The 5,587-nt window shown below is 36.9% G+C and overlaps 1 long non-coding RNA gene across 1 annotated transcript; it reads left to right on the forward strand.

Moving 5' to 3' along the window:
• On the forward strand, positions 1-5,372 carry LOC133315049 (uncharacterized). Its single transcript, XR_009752031.1, has 3 exons — positions 1-1,489; positions 1,591-1,777; positions 4,723-5,372. It is a non-coding gene; the product is annotated as an uncharacterized LOC133315049 (long non-coding RNA).
• The last annotated feature ends 215 nt before the right edge of the window (positions 5,373-5,587 follow it).

Consider the following 5,587-nt stretch of genomic DNA (forward strand, 5'->3'; position numbering starts at 1 on the left):
AAAAATATATTTATCTCATAGGATGAAGGAGATGATAAAGAAAACTGAAAAGCCTATCTGTTAGGATACCATATCTTAAGGAACATTCTAGAATGAATTGTAGAGAATTAATCACTCAAGGCACTCATGCTGAGTCACCAAGGCAGTTAGAGGGGGAATATTCTAGAAGGAAAATTCTGTTAGAGGCAATGAGGTGAGTCACATGTGAAGAATAATAATGCTTAGTATAAATAGATGGAGAAAAAAGAGGAGAGGAGGCTGGGAAATTGGGAGTTCTTGGGAGAGATCAGTGTGTCTTTAATTGCACTGAATTTGTTAGTCTTTTCCTGTAATTGTCCTTTTTAAGCTTTAGATTGAAAGTTCATTGTAATAGCATTTCACTCTTTTGATTAATATAAAGAAAATCCAGATTTCTGGGCCAAAACTCTTCTGTGTGCGTTCTTTACTCTGATATATTACTTCCAGTCTTATCACTATCATTGCATGGTGACTGTTGTGAGATTGGGTTTATAAGAAGACTAGAGAAGAAGAGAATAGGAGAGGAGGGAGGGTGGTCTAAGACAAGATTTTTTTACCTCAAAGGTTAAGGGTGTGGTTGGTTTTCTTTATAGTGAGAGGAATGCTGTTTCACTTTAGAGTAAGAGAGAGAGAGAGCTTAGCTGGTTCCAAGTTTGGAATGGAACACTTTGCTTTATATTGAGAAGGTCCCAATACGACACTCTTTTTTTGCTTTGATTTGTGTATTTCCATCCAACTACGGTACCAAAAGATAACTCCTTATATATCCTATCATACTGTACAAATACAATGGTGTAAAGAGACTATAAGAGGTTGCCTTGCCTATAGACTATAGTGTTGTACTCTGAATGTCATACTTTGAATGACTACTGAGTACCTAGAATAAAATTCATTTCATTATTTGTGATGACTGCTAAGAATATATAGTTTGAAGATCCTTAAATGCCAACCAATGTCATTCTCCCATATAAATACAACATACAGTAACATAAAGTCTTCTGAATGAAGAAATTGAAAGGGAAGATTCCTACATCCCAAATCAGCAAGTTCTGTCTCTCCTGTTTCTCAGTGTGCTGAATTTTTCTCTTTTCTCTTAAAACAGTTTTTTAAGGTTTTATGGCTTTTATTTTTGCTCATGTTATTCTAATATAAATTTGATATTCATTTCATGATAAGCATCTAAAGTAAATTATTTGGTAGTCTATTTGGTATTATGATTCTCAAGCCCTGCTTTTTTTTCCAATTGTTATAGATCAGAATCTCATTCTAGGCCCAATAAGGTAGGTGTTCACCATTCCAAGAACACAATTTCATGCCATTCAATAGATCCATAAATTCATACAAAAAAACAAATATAATAATTTACAGGTTTGAAGTGCAGACACCTTGATAAATCCATATATTTATCTTCGTGTTGGCTGTTTTTCATGTCCTTTACTCTGTTCTCACTATGGCTCTAGGAAGATTAAAGGTAATTGAAGACAGATTTCAATTTTCTTTTACTAAATTATATGCCTCCTTTTCTATATATATCTCTGAGTTTACTTACTTGGTTGAATTATGACTCAATAGATGAAAAGGTGGAAACGATGGGAAGAGGAAACCAAGACATGGTATTTGGGCATTAAATACGTGTGCATAAGACAGTTGCTTGAATATCTACTAGTTATTTGCGTACATGTTATCTTGTGTTCAACCTTTTTTTGCCCTGGAGCAGCTTTCAGGGAAGTTCAACCTTGAGGGAAATATTGAATTGCAGGTATATGGCTGGCCCAAAATATTGAATTGTATTCGTGAATGATAAATATGAGATTGTAGTAATCTATTAGCTAATGGATGCAAGTATTCAATGGAGCAGGTTGGTGTTAGTTCTTCCGCACCAGGTGCTGCATTACAAGTAGATATTCAAGTTTCAAATTGTAGTAAAAAATCATCCCTTTAAGTAGAGATATCATCCTGATTCATTAAAGCATTATAGATATTCTTGACTGTTGCACCTTTTGGATTCTTTAGGTACCAATGTAAACTGTCCTCTCCATTAGACTCATGTGGAGGAATAATGCTCCTAATCCTTTGAATTAGCACAGGAGAAAGTAAACTATAGCAAGAGTCGCCACATCCCACTCCCCATCTTCAGAAATGCAATCCCTGACTTTCTTTCCAATATCATCTTGAGTAATTGGTACTAAGGCTTTATTAGCTAAATTATCTTCATGATCTAACCACTTATCCTCCCAAAAACTGATTGTATTCCCATCCCCCACATCCCAAATTAGCTTATCTTTCAACTTGTGCCAAACTTCACAAATATATTTCCAGAGATGAGAGTTACCATTTTTCCAACAAAAAGTAAATTGACCAGCCTCCAATCTGCCATATTTAGCCTTAAGAACTTGAGCCCACAACTGGTTAGGCTCATTAAGGAAAGACCATAGAAGTTTTCCCAAAAAAGCCTCATTCATAATTGAGAGCTTTCTCAACCCCAAACTGCCTTGATATTTAGTCTTTGTGATAATATCCCAACTAATTAAATGCATTTGCTTTTTATTAGCTGTATCAAATAAAAGCTCTCTGAATCTTTTCTAACTCATTGCAAACAGACTTAGGAATCATAGTACATTGCATGTGGTAGTAGGGAATAGTAGATAAAACAGACTGAGTTAGAACCACTCTACCTGCTTGAGACAGAGTCTGACCTTGCCAGCTAGATAGTCTATCTTTAACTCTATCAACAATCCCGGCAAATAAATTCTTGTCACCCTACCATGTTGAATCATTGCACCAAGATATCTGCCTATATTCCGAACTCTCTTGAATCCACTAATCTCTGTGATTTTTGTTGCCAAATCATCAGGAGTATTTTTTGAGAAAAACACACAGGTTTTTTGATCATTCACTTTCTGCCCAGAGATTTCACCAAACAGCCCCAAACAACGAAGAAGAATTTGAAGTTGCTCCTCACTAACTTCCAAAAATAACATGAGATCATCAGCAAACAAAAGGTGGGAATAGTAGGGAATCATAGTACATTGCATGTGGTAGTAGGGAATAGTAGATAAAACAGACTGAGTTAGAACCACTCTACCTGCTTGAGACAGAGTCTGACCTTGCCAGCTAGATAGTCTATCTTTAACTCTATCAACAATCCCGGCAAATAAATTCTTGTCACCCTACCATGTTGAATCATTTCACCAAGATATCTGCCTATATTCCGAACTCTCTTGAATCCACTAATCTCTGTGATTTTTGTTGCCAAATCATCAGGAGTATTTTTTGAGAAAAACACACAGGTTTTTTGATCATTCACTTTCTGCCCAGAGATTTCACCAAACAGCCCCAAACAACGAAGAAGAATTTGAAGTTGCTCCTCACTAACTTCCAAAAATAACATGAGATCATCAGCAAACAAAAGGTGGGAAATTTTTGGGCCTCCTTTCCCAGCACGAATAGGTTTCCATAAACCTCAACTAACAGCTATTTCAATAATATAAGAGAGTTTTTCCATAGCAAGAACGAATAAATAAGGGGACAGAGGGTCTCATGTCTAATACCTCTACTGGGTTGAAACTCTTCAGTGAGGCTCCCATTCCAAATCACATTCGTTTTAAGAGAAGAAACTGCAGTCATTATAAGATCAGTAATCCTCCCAGGAATATGAATTTCATTCAAAACATTTTTTATGAAACTCCAATTGAGACGGTCATAAGCTTTTTCAAGGTCCACCTTAACCGCCATAAAACATTTTTTTCCTCTCATCTTTTTCATTGAATGGACTAATTCCTACACCACAATAATGTTGTCATGGATATGACGATGAGGAACAAAGCTGGACTGCGCAGGAGAAACCACTTTGGCCATTATGCTCTTTAGACTGTTAACAAGCAGCTTACTTATCACTTTATAGACAACACGGCACAAAGAAATTGGTCTGAACTGGCTAATATGAGCAGGATGTTGAGACTTAGGAATTAAAACCAAAAGAGTTGAGTTAATTGAAGCTAACAACTCAGGGTAATTCCAAATTTGAAACACCATAGAACAGATTTAATCTTGAACCTCATTCCAATTTTTTTGAAAAAATACAGCTGGATAACCATCAGTACCAGGAGATTTGAAAGCTCCTATACTGAAAACTGTTTGTTTAATTTCTGAAACATTTGGAATACGGTTGAGCAGATCAAGATCATTTTGAGACAAACCTGGCCAAAGATTTTCTGAAGAGATCCATCTTCTACTTTGCACATCTTCCGAGAGAAGGGATTTGAAAAAATTCACAGCCATTTGCTTCAGTTCCAGAGGATTAGAAACTCAAACATTTGCCTCATTTTTAAGTTTTACAACTTTGTTTATACTCCTTCTTACCACAGTAGAAAGGTGATAAAACCTTGTATTTCTGTCTCCATCAGTTATCCACCTCTGTCTTGATTTTTGAAACCAGAAAAGTTCCTCTTCACATAGAACAGTTGAGAGCAGATTTTGATAATTCTCTTCTACCCTTTTAAGATAAGAAGAATCATTCTGCTCACGTTTACTTTGAACATCAGTAATCCTCTTGATGATATGATGTGCCTCTGGCAAGTGTGGTTTTTCCATGTTAAAATTGATAAGAATTGAGTCATAAGAGAGCAATTTAAATACATATTTGCTATTTATATTGATTCTTTCTATGTCAATAATATTCACCTTTTGGTTGTGTTTTTACAGGAAAAAGAGGAGTGAAAATTACAAATTATAAAAAGTCTGTTGACGCGATTCCACACGCACGGATGTATCACACTACAAATACCAGAGAATTGGCGCTGGTTGGCGCCAGAATGGCGCAAACTAGCGCCACCATGCCACCTTGCGCCAGCTGAAGAGAAGTGGCGCCACCAAAGTGAAGCAAACCAACGCCCAAATTGCAAGGAGATGGCGCCACTAGGCGCCCACTAAGAGAGGAGAAGTGGCGCTAGTTGGCGCCCAAAATGTGAAGGATGGCGCCAACTGGCGCCGAGTCACGGGAATTGGTTCCGAATTGCAGCATACATTGGGCAGGAAGTTGGCGCAAACGTGCGCCAAACCGGCGCCAACTGGCACCGGGTTGCGGGATAGAAGTACCGTGTTATCTCGGGGGTATTTTTGGAAGAAGGAAAAGAGTCATATAAATAGGATCCTTTTGACAGAATTAGGGATCCAGACCTATTTTTCAGAAGGAGACCGACGGCAGAGCTCAGGAGAATTCTTCTACAGTTCTTCTTCTTCTCTTTTCTTCTTAATTTTATGCTTTTGAATATTGGATTATTTTTAGCCATGATTATGCTTGGCTAGTTTTCTTTTATTGTAGTTAGGGTCACAAACCCTATGTAAACCCTTGTTACGCGGATTGATTTATAATTGTTCGTTTATATAATTATCTTTATCTCTACCTTGTTCGTATTTGATATTTTCTTTATTAGAATTGATCACTCTAATAGTTGATAATAGTCTGAGGGTTAGAACCCTAGATATGGATATTGGGGTTTTCATCCTGAAAGGGGGTAGGATAACGGTTCGTATGCATGCTAGGAATAGATGTGTATTGAATTGCGGA

This window comes from Gastrolobium bilobum, unplaced genomic scaffold, assembly GCF_033153095.1.
Source record: "Gastrolobium bilobum isolate Gb01-03AN ecotype WA unplaced genomic scaffold, APGP_CSIRO_Gbil_v1 utg9008, whole genome shotgun sequence".
Lineage (NCBI taxonomy): Eukaryota > Viridiplantae > Streptophyta > Magnoliopsida > Fabales > Fabaceae > Gastrolobium > Gastrolobium bilobum.